Below are 14169 nucleotides of genomic sequence, written 5' to 3'. Positions count from 1 at the left end.
TGTTTCCCCCGCTTCTGTCAAAACTTCACTGGCTTCCAGTAATTTCTAGGGTTCACTTTAAATGTGCCTGCCTAACATTCAAGATCCTACATGGCACTCTTCCTCCACTAATTCCACTATCTTGGAATTCTTCGAGACCTGACATTACCAGATCCACCCAAAAACTTAAACTATCTTTCCCCTCGTTAAAAGGTGTCATCTATGCAGGAAAATTAGGGAAATCTCTTTTCTTCAAAATCACTGAGCTTTGGAATAATCTTCCTGCTCTGCTGCAGAATCTGGGCTCCTTCCAATTATTCCAGAAGCATCTGAAAACCTGGCTTTCCTCTAAAATGTAAAGCTCACTACCCTCTTTTTAACCACTAATTCTTATTATGTTTTTCCCTCATTTATTAGAGTACCTGTAAATCTTTATAGAGAGAATGCAGTATATAAATATGAGGTTTAGTTTAGTTTAAAAGCACGGTATAATAAAATCCAGCTTATAGTTCATGTTTGCTTTTGGGCAGAAATAATTCACTGTATCACTCCACACACCAGTTACTCTGCCTTTCTCAGGCATGCATGGCATCAGGAAGTTAGCTGCAAAACCATCCATCCTAGAAGAGGCTGCATGTGTGTTCCTTTAGTATTTTTTATAAGGCCTTTAGGATCCTGACTGGGTAGATATTGATCAATTTATATTGGAGTATTAATTTTGAAAATGTATCCCCTATTTTACAAAGCCACGCTAGCTGCTACTTTGCAGCAAAAGCCCCGAAGCCCTTTAAATCCCTTTGGGCTTTGAGGCAGTTACCACAGCAGCAGCTGCTAGCATGGCTTTGTAAAAGAGGGGATGCATTTTCAAAATTAATACTCTGGTATAAATTGATAAATTGATGTATAAATTGATGTTCTCTAACCCAGCTCCTTGGGGTAAACATCTTTAAACCTACCAGAGACCTTTTTTTTTTTTTCATTCTATGGACTTTCACAACAAAACTCTAATTTCTGACCAACTGACTTTCCCGCCAAAATTCAAATTGGTGGACTGCCCTGTTCCCAAGCAGGTCATTGAACTCACTATTTACAAAGTCACATTGCAGACTTCAGAGAACACACTGAAGAAAGCCACAGCATCATGGTTGAAACGTTGGTTTCTACCTGACAATGATGCAGCAAGACCCTGAAGCAAGAAACCTCAGATGATTCTAAAGAACTGGTTAAAGCATACTTAGTATACTGTAGATTACCATTTGAGATAATGCCATAGCTAATGAATGGAAGCATTTCTATGTAATTTGTTATGAAGGTCTGAAGCTGTTGTTACTAGCTCTGTCTGCCTATAGTTCATACAGAAATGGTTTTAATTTCCTTCTGAACTTTAGATAGCAAGTTTCTTGTCTAATGTCTTGTGGAAGGTTGTTCCATGTTTTGAAGGCGGCATAGGTATGCATTTGCACTTGGTGTCTTTGGGTGAGGGGAGGATCATCTGTGTTGTGTTTGTGATTTGAGCAGATATGAAGTAAAGCTTTCAGAACAATCGGATTAGCTCCTCTGATGAGTGATCATTGTGAATGTGGAATGTAATGCATGATGCCTTGAAGGAGCTCCAAGAGGTCATGGGTAGCCAGTGGAGCTTGTGATAGTATTCCATTACAGAGTCAAATTTCCTGAGCCTGAATATCAGTTCAATTGCCGTATTCTGGATGAGCTGTAGTCTGTATAGTTGTTTGGAGGAGTGAAGTCTTCAAACCCAAGTGAGGTCCTGGAGAACAGGGGAGAGTATGGCATAGTGGTTAAAGCTACAAGTCACTTAATCCCCCCATTGCTCCAGGTACATTAGATAGTGAGTCCACCGGGACAGATAGGGAAAAATGCTCAAGTACCTGAATAAATTCATGTAAACCATTCTGAGCTCCCCTGGGAGAACAGTATAAATAAATATAAGGAGCTGCAGTAGTCAAGTTGAAATAGAATGAGCATTTGATCTAATAGAGCAAAGTGGCATTCATGGAAGAAGGGTCTGATCAAATGCAGATGTTCCATGTTAAAGATGTCTTTTTTTCTCAGAGATTTGTGGTGCATATGAAAGAGTAGAATCTGCGATCACACCAAGGGTTTTGGAAGAGCTTTGCATATTGAAAGTGGTTCTAGACGATAGGAAGATGGTGTTAGGGATTGTTGGGCAATGTGGAACCAGAGTGACTTAGTCATAGTGGTGTTTAGCCACAGCAGTGGGACAGTGGAGTTTCAAGGACTCATCAGTCAAGAAGAAAGCAGGAGAGCCAGTGGCCAGAGTAGCAAGGCTGGTAGGAGTCTCAATGCTTGCCAGAATATCTATTATTTTTTTATTATTATTATTATTTTATTTAAAGATTTTCACATTATTTAACAAGCATATCATCTTGTACAGAAAGTGCAATTAAGAAAACATAATATTAAAGTTACTTTCAATCCAGAAAATAAACCTAACGGTAAGAAATAATTAGCTCCTTTTCAGTATCAGATAATGTGATTTTGTTTGGTTGCCTTTTTGTACTTTAATCACTCCGATTCTTAAGTCTTGGATCCTAATTTTGAGGACTGGTGTGCGATTAAGTTGAGAATTATTTCCTATTACTGTTAAGTTTATTTTCCCAGAATAACTATTATTTATTTATTGGGATTTATTAATCGCCTTTAAGAAGAGCTTCAACCAAGGTGGTGTACAGCAGGTATAATTCAACATAAAACTTACAATTTTGTTAACAGCATAACAGTAGTAAAAAGACCAAATATAAACATAAATATAATTACGGTATTGAGGTAGAGTTAAAATCAGTAAATTGAAACTTAATAATAGGACTACCGTGAAACAGTTTCAAAAATATACTTATTAACAGCACTGAAATTCAAATAATACATACTAAAAGGGAAACATAATACTTATGAAGCTTCTAATAAACACAAATCAGGACATTCAAATAACATAGATATGATGCTAATGCTTTTCTATATTACAGCTTATCTTATAGCTAAGGGGTTAAATACAGATATTAGAAGGGGACAAGATGGGTGGTACAGCATGCATTGGGTTAAACAGATTGGAGGCTAAATTCAAGGCAAATTGAACAAAATATAAGGAACTGATTTAGTTAGTGTGTGTGGCAAGCTAGTCCTGGTGCAGAATGAATGAACAGTCAGTCATCCAGTGTGTTAAAGGCTGAGGTAGAGGTTGTCTAGAGTTATACAGAGCCCCTTTGGGAGTAAATTCCAGAGCATGGGGATTACTCCTGAGAAGGCTCTCTGACGAGTATCACATCATACAATTTCTTTTGATAAGGGTATAGATATTGATGCTCCTTGAGAGAACCTCAGAGGTCTCGATGGTGTATAAAAAGTTAGCTTCTTCTTGAATTATTGTGGCCCATTTTCTCTGAGGACCTTGATAATCAAACATAGAGATTTAAATCTAGCAACCATAAGACCAAGCAATCTTTAGGCCTGTTGGAGTGAAGTCTTCAAACCCAAGTGAGGCCCTGGAGAACAGAGCAAGGTCCTGCAGCCAAGTGGTGGGCAGGTACTAAGTAGAGAGCAAAATGAGAGGACTGCAGTAGGTAGAGAGAGCTAAGGCAATTGGGTGACGTGATAGGGGTTAAAGAAGAGAAGAGAATGATGGGTTGGTTAAAGAGTAGAATAAGGAGCTGAACAAGTAGAGGGAAGGAATGTCTCAGGGATAATGGATATGAGTGGTCTGCATTGAAGTGAGTGGGTGAAGTGAAGAAAGAGACCTGCACCAGGATGAAGAGATTGGGAGTAGGAAGTAATTGTGTTGGTGTACATGAAATGGGTTGGGGGTGGTAGGGTTACCATATGGCTCCAGAAAAAGGAAGATGGATTGAAATATCCAGATTTTACTTCCATTGAAATCAATGGAAGTAAAACCTGGATGTCTCAATCTGTCCTCCTTTTTTCTGGAGCCATATGGTAACCCTAAGGGTGGAGACTGCACCAGAACTGATTTGGGCACTGGAGGAAGAAAGAGAGTCACATGGAATTGGGATGAGGGGAGGATTCTTGCCAGATAAAAAATGCACCCATACAGTATATTTCTGTCTCCTGCATGCCTGTGACAAGAAACAGGGTGAATATAGAGACAAGTTACTTGATTGTTCTTTGGAAATTTCACTTTGTGAAGCGTTGCTTTTAGATCAGCAGTGGGGGGAAATCTTTGTCTGCCAGCACATTCTCCAGCCTTTGGTGTCCAAAAAATTCTGTTTTACTGCTTGTCTTGAAAAGATGGTAGAGTAACCAAGGACTACCCGTAAAGTCTCCTTTCTCATTCTGTTTTGCCTTTTCAATCTGAATTGCAAAGATATCTCTAGCATTTCTGAAGACAGCTACTACGTATTAACTTATTTCTGAAAGAAGAAATGTAGATTTTCATCTCCTGGGGAGGGAAAAGAATTACTCCAGTAGCAGCAGTCGGTCAACACATAGCTCTGCTCCTGAAATTCCAAAAACTTGCATCATGGATTTTTTTGGCAGCCGGGCAGTCTAGAACGGAAGTAAACCACAAGGCAAGTAAGCCACATAAAGTAAAGCAGCTGGAGGACCCTGTGAGATGAAATCCTTCTTAAGTTGCTGCAGAGTACTCTTTCCAGTTTCCACTTGTACAAGTCTGGTCTGCATTAGCTGTAAAGTGGACAAAACCACAAGGAAAATGAAATGAGATTGGTAGTGATGGTGAAGAGTATTGACTTCATGCCTTTGGTTCACTAGGACAGGCTGGGCTGCTCTCTTTCTACCCCTTTTAAGGCCATATTCCAAAGCATTCTGAGTTTTGCTGCCTGGTTGTTGGTTTTTTTTTTTGCCAGAAACTAGAATTCCCAGAATTCTTTAGCACTGAGGTCACCCTGTCACTAGTGACCTGACACATTGCACATGTTCCTGTGAAAGACTACTTGTTCACCTCCAGATCTATGAACAGGGGAAGGGGATAAAACTTCTGATAATGAAGGGGTTACCCTCACACACATTGCATGTTGATATAATTGAAAGAATGTAATTGGCTGGCTGCCTTTAGCACTGACCTTACATTCCGCTATCTGCTGATTTAGGAATGCTATGAGGAGGGGATGGGTGGGAGCAGCCAGAGATTCAAACTCATGGGTAAAGTACTGTACACTGGGACTGAACAAGGATATGAGTATCTTTTAAGCTTGTGAAGTTGATAAATGGGCTCCAGAACTGATCTGATCATGTTTATTTCTTAAATTTCTGGAACAGTTATTTATTTATTTATTTATATTTACAGTACTTACTTTAAAAACTTTTATCTCACACTAGGAGGACAGATTGAGACATCTGGGCTTTTCTTCTATTGAAACAAATGGAAGTAAAACCCAGATGTCTCAATCTGTCCTCCTTTTTCTGGAGCCATATGGTAACCCTATCCCACGCCATCTACCATTTTGGGCAGCTTACAAACAACATACATGCTATTATCATGTAAAACAAAATAATCATAAATAAAATATACAAAAGAGGCCGAATCTTTACAGTCAACCTTACTAAAAACTAGACACTTGGATTAGATTTGTGACATCACAATCTCAGCTCTGGAATGTTGCTATTTGTTGAGTTTCTGCCAGGTACTTAGGACCTGGGTTGGCCACTGCTGGAAACAGGATACTGAGCTTCATGGACCTTCAGTCTGTCCTAGTATGGCAACGCTTATGGTCTTATGTTTTAACCATCCGGTGTCATTTTTTGGTGTCTATCAACCAGCATTCTTCAATACAAAGTCAGTTGTTGTGCCTATTCATACTCTGATTCTTATGTGAGCCAAGTATAAGATAATGAAGCCATTGTGACATCACTGATAAGCTTGGCTCTTATTGGTGGAACATTGTGACATAACAATATCTGATCTGGATACCAGAAACTGTCATTCTCTAGTGCCTATCTCAACCTCAGTCCTTCTACACCAGCATTCTTCAATGCAAGATCAGTGGTTGTGCCCATTCATACTCTGATTCTTCCCTCTCTCCTTATAAAATGACATGGAAATGATGTCCCATGGTTATCCATGGGGACCGGGACGGTGATGAATTTTGTCACTGTCAAGCAAAGAGAAGAACACCCGCCTTAAAAGTCCGAACAATCCAATAAAAGGCAAGGTAGACGTCTGTTCAACCAATGGATCCTAGTTGGGACTATAACTGGGAATATAAACCATTTTTATTAATAAAATTTACCCATTGGTTGAATAGACGTCTTTTACTTGATTGTTTGAATTTTGTCATTGTGTCATTCTCTACTGTGAACCCTTCCCAAGACCATGCTACTTCAACCATGTTAGAGCTTCCCCTGCCCCTCGGATCTATCTTACCCATCTCTGAACTAAGCACAATCGTTTTTGAGTCAGTATGTCTGTCATCTCTTTATAAGGGGAGAGTGTGGCACAGTGGTTAAAGCTACAGCCTCAGCACCCTGGGGTTGTGGGTTTAAAGCAGAAAAATGTAGAAGACAGAAAGTGAAGTAAATCGGACAACTCCACAAGCAAGAACACCCTCACTCATCAGGGTTAAATCTTCCAGTCTACAGATGGCCCAATTCGCTCAGTCTGTAAATCTCTTTCTTTGAAATAATCAGCAACTGGGTAAATATTTTTTTACTTATCCTTTATTGCAATACAGTTTACTTGCTCCACTATTTATGTGCCCGACGGGACCCGTTTCGCCAAAACAGGCTTTCTCAAGGGTTCCAACAGGGAGCACTTATTTTGGCTTTCTCTTACTTAGTGCGAAACGGGTCCCGTCGGGCACATAAATGGGGGGGGCAAGCAAACTGTATTGCAATAAAGGATAAGTAAAAAATATTTACCCAGTTGTTGATTATTTCAAAGAAAGAAATTTACAGACTGAGCGAATTTGGCCATCTGTAGACTGGATGATTTAACCCTGATGAGTGAGGGTGTTTTTGGTTGTGGGTTTAAACCCACGCTGCTCCTTGTGACCCTGGGCAAGTCACTTAATCCCCCCCCCCCCCCCCCATTGCCCCAGGTGCATTAGATAGATTGTGAGCCTGCTGGAACAGACAGGGAACAATGTTTGAGTACCTGAATAAACTCATGTAAACCGTTCTGAGCTCTCCTGGGAGAACGGTATAGAAAATTGAATAAAAAAATAAATATGAAAGCTTATAGCATTAACAATACAGGCTTGAAGAGCACCCAAAGTTAAGCACCAGGAAGAATCCACACTGAGCAGTAATCTATAGAGGGTGATCTGGGATCAGCACCTTTTATAGAATAGTGCTTAGCGGGCATTCCCTTGCCCAATTTTGGGCATGAGGGTCTAACGCCTGCTGAAACCTGGTGGAAATCCTGTATACAAACTGGGTGTGTAACCTTAATATTCTATAACATTGCACCTAGATATTGGGAATGCTTCTAACCCACCCATACCTCTCCCATGACCATACCCCCTGCTGGGTTGCACGAGAGAAAATTTAGGCATACAGGCCCTGATTCTGTAAACAGCGCTGAACTTGTAGCCACCGTTGAGCATAATTGTCAATCATCTGCTAGGTGCCTAAGTGGTCGTAAGTGCTGGTAGGCGTTGAAACCTTAAACGCATTCCATTTATGCTTAAATAAGTGTGCCGTCAAACCATACCTACTTTCTGGTAGGCTCCTCGGAGTAGATGCCTATCTTGAACTGGTAGGCATCTTCCAGTTAATTTTTTTATTGCTTTTAATTTCTTTTAATGATACTTTTCATTTAACGACGCTGATTAAGCCTAATTAATTAAGTTAGGCTTCTAGATCAGCTAGGCACACCAATCTAGGCACCGTTTATTGAATCTGGACCACAGTGTTATAGAATAGCGTGAAGGCAGATCCATACACAAATCCTAATTAGTTGCAATTAATGTCAATATTTGGACAACCTTTATAGATTCCCTGTCCTTGAGAGCTTACAATCAAAGTGGTGCCTATGGTGATGAGAGATATTGTGACCTGCCTAAATCCACGTGAATGCCTAGAGTGGGAGTGAGACTCAAGACCTAGGGCCATATTCACTAACCTGCCCGATTGGGCCCGATACGGGCAGGTCCGACGAATTCACGAAAGAAAAATATGCAGATGGGGGCGATCGGAGGAACGCCACCATCTGCCTGCCCGGATCGCTAGTGGACGATCACCGCGCATGCGCAGACCATCTGCTTTCCCTTTTTTTTATACTGGTTTTTTTTTTGGGCCCGACTCTCCTGCTCCTATCTCCACTGGCGGCAGTCTCTTCCCTCCTTCCCTGCAGTGCGAGCCCGCAGGTTTAAAGCGGGGCAGCACTGTGGCGTGCAGCCCCGCTTGAAACCCGCGGGCTCGCACTGCAGGGAAGGCTGCTAATACTGATTTCTGCTAGATGCAGCATAATTGGAAGTCAGGGAGCCAACAGGCACTACTCTCCCCCCCTGCCCCAGGGCTTCTGCAGCCCCTGGAACAGGCAGCGAGATCTGGGCAGCAGAGAGCAGGGCAGAATGCAGGGCAGCAATGGAGCAGAAGAGTCGGTAGAGAGGTGTGCGACTGGTCCCCAGCAGTCACTTTAGGAGTTGATCGGCCAACCCAGTCGGACCGAGAATTTTGTGTCGTGAATCGCTGCCTTCCCTACTTTTGAATGTCCCTCCCTCATTTGCATATGCAGATTGGAGGATGGTCGGCAGAGAGGTACATGAATCGGGCTGGAGGGGAATTTGGTCGCTAAGGGGTTGCAAACCGATTGGTACATGATCGGTTTGCTTTGTGAATCTAGCCCCTAGTTTCCCTGGTTCTCAACGCACAGTACTGTTCTTGCTCTAAGCCGGCAGTCCCCAGCCTTTTTCGGCTTATCTTACTCAACACAGATTTAACTTTATTACATTACACCATCACCTCTCACATAATCACTGCTCCAAATGGAAGATGATTTATGCTCAAAGACTCATAAGTCACAGGAGAGCTAATATTTTTTAACTACAGTACTGACTACTGAAGCATAAAATAGGCTTTGAGAATCTGTAAATATTTAAATGCTCATGTCGTCTTGTGATACTCAAAGGATTGGCACTCTCTAAATGGTTATTTTCTTAAAGAATGTTAAACTAAAATCTACTAAGATATAACCAGAAGCTGTGCTGTTCATATTTGCATTCTTTATGTATTCAGGGGCTTTTACCACTTACTCCAGATACAGACTGAACTGTCTTCAGCCCTTACCATCTGCCTTGCACCCTGGAACTAATCGAATAAAATCCTGGCAGGGCAACAGCTGCAGAGATGTGGAGACATAAAAGGTAAAATACGACCACAGCATATCAGTTTAACATGATTCCTCTTTGAACAGGCTGATTTCACTGTTATACGTGTGAGAGTCTGGACTCCAGTCTATATGAGGGGCCACTGAAAAGTTCTCAGCCTAACCAACAAAGCTGGGGCAGTCTCCTTTGAGGGTTATACACTTAGTCCAGTGATTGTCCTCTTTTTTTTGTTCCGTTAGAAAAATATGGAATAAAAAAAGTAGAAAATTGCTGGACCAATGGCGTAGTAAGGGGTGGGGGAGGCAGTCCACCCTAGGCGCTGTCTTGGGGGGGTGCCAGCACCTGTCCTCCACAGCAACATCCACTCCCCCCCCCCCCGCCATGCTGTTGCGCCCCTTCCCTCCCCTCGTACCTCTTTCATTTTCCCGGCGTGAACAGTATCATGAACTTGCTGCCCGCGTTGGTGAAAGCTCTCTCTGATGTCACTTCCGGGTTCCGTGCCTAGAAAGTGACATCAGAGGGAGAGCCAAAATGACATGGGCAGCAAGTCCGCAATGCTGCTCACACTGGGAGAATTAATGAGGTACAGGGGAGGGGCAGAGGGGGGGTTCAGGAAGGAGCAGGGGGGGTGGGGGAGAGGCTCTACCATCCCAGGCACCACTCACCCTCACTATTCCACTGTGTTTAACTGTCTGACTTGGAAGTAATCTGGACACCACCATTAATCACAGCAGTACCTGGATACGACTGCACAAATACCTGCCCTAAGTATGGTCAGGTTGTTATGCGGGTGTTGGCACCGAGGATCATGAAACACACAAGAAGAGGTGGTGATCCGTCAGTTGTTGCAGTAGCAAAAACAAGGAGCAGACTAATTATATTGGGAAGTGAGCGATTTATTACAAAACTGATATCGGCCAGCATTTGGATAACGCCAGTGGCCATCCAGGACCCAGATATTCAGAGCTGGACCTGGATATGGCCTTGCCCTGAATGCTCAGGTCTAGTTCAACCCAGAGCTGTTAGTAGAGTTACCAGATTTTGTCCTAAAAAAAAGAGGATGAACAGCCCCGCCCGTTCCATCCATAGCCCTGCCCCATTCTTCCCCCAACCCTGACCCCACACAAACCCCATCTCTTCAGGGCCTCATCTGGAGTTCATCTGTGCATATAATATGATGATGTCATGTGCATGATGTCATCATGTCACATCCGTGCATGCACAGATGCCCTCCAGATATGGCCCCAAGCTCAATGGTTTTCAAAACCCAAACAAAGTGCAAAAACCACAGCATCCCATCTCAGCCACAGCATCCCATCTAAGCACTTATATATCGGGTACACATTCTTCTCTGGAGCAATCCTAAACTCTATCACCACTGGGAACTTACATTCAGTGCCAACAAGATCAGGACCGGCTTAACCATGGGTAAGATTAGGTAGTCACCTAGATCAGCTGCTCTTTGGAGAAGGTAAAGAGCTGTTAGAGTCAAAGCCAAATAACAGTTCCTATCAACCGCTCTAACTTGAAGAACCATCAGTATGTACTTTACCTGCAGGTAGGGTTACCAGATGTTACGTACGTACAATCCGTACCCATAGACCTGCCCCCCCAGGCCCACCCAGTTCCACTCATTCCTGCCCCATTATACTCACACCATGCCCCAGCCTCGCCCCTAGCCCCACCCTTTCAGCTTGCTCATCGGGAAGGAGGGCATCCGCACATGCGCAGATGCTCCTCCTGACGCAATCTGCTTTTCAAAACCCAGACAAAGTGCCTGGTTTTGAAAAACTGTCTAGACGCTCAGACATGCCCTCTAAAATGAGGACTTGTTTGGGTAAATCCAGACATTTGGTAACCCTACCTGCAGGGAGGGTGGGCAGTTTTGAAAAAGCCTTTTTTAGTCAGGGAAATGGCTTGGGAAAGGGTCCTCCATATGTTTAATATATGCAAAATAACCACAACCCCCCCCCCCCCCCCACAATAATTGAAAGTATGATACGTTTGCACAGGATTTTTGGGAGGGGAAATATTAGAGCAATCAAACCAAGGAGACTGAAAGTTTATTAAAGGAGGTACAAGGCCTACTCTTGCATCAGTCCTGAATGGGATCAAAAGCAGCAAAACTGGTGAGATGAGTCATTAAGGCAGACATTAGGGAAGCCCTTGATAAACCATCCACACTGGGACAAAGACTGTGTTTATCTTGTATCTGTAGCCGTTGCACCAATTTTCAAATTGACAGCATGTTCACTTTTGTTTTGTGATTTCCCAGCAAGATTACCCTGGAGGAAATCTGGAGAGAGATGATGAAACTGGAAATCTCAGTTTCTTCCAAGTTTAATGATATCTCACCTCTGTTCTCAAGTAACTGAAAATGGACGTTTTTGTTGGATAAAATCCAGAAGGCTTTGAAGGTCAAGTTGTTGCAGCACAATTGATTAATTCTGTTTTAATAAAATGAAATGTATTGTATTACAATAGTAAAAGAAACTACAGTATTATTAAATGAGTGGCCTTGTTCTAAGTGCCTGTCCGCTCATTTGATACAAGAATTGAATTCAGTTGGATGCATTTCTCTGGAGGTAGCTATTTATAATAATCAGATAGAATCTAACAGAAATTTTATTATTTTTTATTTTATGATTTCACCTGTTTTGTTGGGACTCCAACTCATTAAGAAATAGGACTGGAATCCAGCAAGGTAAGGAAGCAGAAGGCACTGAAGGTAAGGGAGAGGCAGGCACAGAAGGAACACGCACCAAGGACACCAGGGAAGACTAGCAAGGTAAGGAAGCAGAAGGCACTGTAGGTAAGGAGGAGGCAGGCACAGAAGGATCACACACACACACAAGGTAGAAGCAGGTACAGAAGAGAGCACACACACACACAAGCAAAAGGCACCGGTACATTAATAGAGAGTACTCCAAATATGCAGACAACAATGGAAGCAGAGGGAATCCAGAAGATGAGCTTCCCAGTGTACTGCACGGACTGCCATATGTACGATTACCTCCCCTTTGGGAGGCAGTTGTATGTATGCAGTCGGTGTCAGGAACTGAAAAGCTTGAAGAAGGAGGTCGGTCGACTGAAGTACAGGATTCAAGAACTGGAGGGACTTTACATCACAGAAGACGCGTTCAGGACAGCTGAAGAAGAAATAATGGGCAAAACACAGGAGTTGACGAAGCCAGAAGAGGAGGATAAAAGGATCGCAGCACAAGAGAAGAAAATAAAATTTGAAGCACAGCAAAAGGAAGTGAAGACAAAAAAATACCAAGACCTAAATTGCATATATACTAAAGCAAGGAGCCTAAGGAACAAAATGGGGGAATTAGGAGTCATGGCCAAAACTGAGAACATAGACATCATTGGGGTCTCCGAAACATGGTGGAATGAAGAAAACAAATGGGATACAGCACTGCCAGGGTACAAACTCTGTCGCCAGGACAGGTCAGGTCAGAAAGGAGGAAAAGAAAGCATACACTCGATCAGAGTGGACACAGCAGCGACGACTAGCAATTTGGAATTGCTATGGGTTAAAATACTGGGAAGGAAAGAGCCCGAGATAAATATGGGCCTGTACTATCGTCCACCTGGGCAAACCAAAGCTATCGATGAAGAAATGGAAGCCAAGATGAAGCGAGAATGCAAAAGAAGTAACACGATTATTATGGGAGACTTCAACTATCCTAGAATAGACTGGAGTCTTGGAAGCTCAAAATGCGCCAGAGAGACTGGATTCCTGGAGGCTATACAGGATTGCTTCATGGATCAACTTGTTAGAGAACCGACGAGAGGGAATGTCACTCTGGATCTAATCCTAAATGGGCTAAGAGGACCTGCGAAGGAAGTGGAAGTGGGACTGCTGGGAAACAGCGATCACAATATGATCAAATTCAAAGTTGAAGTAGGAATACCGAAGGGAAAGAGAACCATAGCAACAACTTTTAACTTCAAGAAAGGAAGTTACAAAGCGATGAGAGTAATGGTAAGGAAGAAATTTAGGAATATCTCAAAGAAAAGGCAGATTGTAGAGCAAGCCTGGTCTTTATTCAAGGACACGGTGATCGAGGCGCAAAATCTACATACACCGAGATTCAGGAAAGGGTGCAAAAAGAATCGAACAAAAGACCAGGCGTGGATAACCAAAGAAGTGAAGAGAGCGATAAGAAAAATTCATTCAGGAAATGGAAAAAGGGCAAAACTGAGGAGAACTGGAAAGAGCACAGGAAGCATCAAAAAGAATGTCACAGTGTGGTTAGAAAAGCCAAAAGAGAATATGAAGAAAGGCTAGCCAAGGAAGCACAAAATTTCAAACCGTTCTTCAGATACGTTAAAGGGAAGCAGCCAGCTAGGGAGGAGGTGGGACCGCTGGATGACGGAGACAGGAAGAGAGTGGTGAAGGAGGAGAAAGAAGTGGCGGAAAGACTAAATATGTTCTTTTCGTCTGTATTTACAAAAGAGGAAACATCCCACAAACCGGAACCTGAGCAAATTTTCAAAGGAGCCCAAACAGATAAACTAACATCCATGGAAGTAAGCCTTGAAGACGTACGCAGGCAGTTAGAAAAATTAAAAACTGACAAATTGCCGGGCTCGGACGGAATCCACCCAAGGGTTCTGAAAGAACTAAAGGAGGAAATAGCGGAACTACTACAGCAAGTTTGCAATCTATCCCTGAAAACAGGCGTGATCCCAAAGGATTGGAAGAAAGCCAATGTTACGCCCATCTTCAAGAAGGGATCAAGAGGTGACCCGGGGAACTATAGACCGGTGAGTCTAACCTCGGTTCTGGGGAAAATGGCGGAAGTGCTGATAAAAGACAGCATCGATGAGCATTTTGAAAGAAATAAACTTCTAATCACAGGCCAACATGGATTCTGCAAGGGGAGATTGTGCCTAATGA

The 14169-nt window shown here is 42.7% G+C and overlaps 1 long non-coding RNA gene across 1 annotated transcript; it reads left to right on the top strand.

Annotated features, from left to right (window-relative positions):
• The first annotated feature begins 8451 nt into the window (after positions 1–8451).
• On the top strand, positions 8452–12245 carry LOC117367725. The gene is made up of 3 exons (XR_004540828.1): positions 8452–9296; positions 11536–11964; positions 12049–12245. It is a non-coding gene; the product is annotated as an uncharacterized LOC117367725 (long non-coding RNA).
• Positions 12246–14169: the final 1924 nt, after the last annotated feature.

This window comes from Geotrypetes seraphini, chromosome 10 (assembly GCF_902459505.1).
Source record: "Geotrypetes seraphini chromosome 10, aGeoSer1.1, whole genome shotgun sequence".
NCBI classification, from domain to species: Eukaryota; Metazoa; Chordata; class Amphibia; order Gymnophiona; family Dermophiidae; genus Geotrypetes; species Geotrypetes seraphini.
Note: the sequence above shows the minus strand (reverse complement) of the source record. Positions and strands in the feature narration are given on the sequence as shown.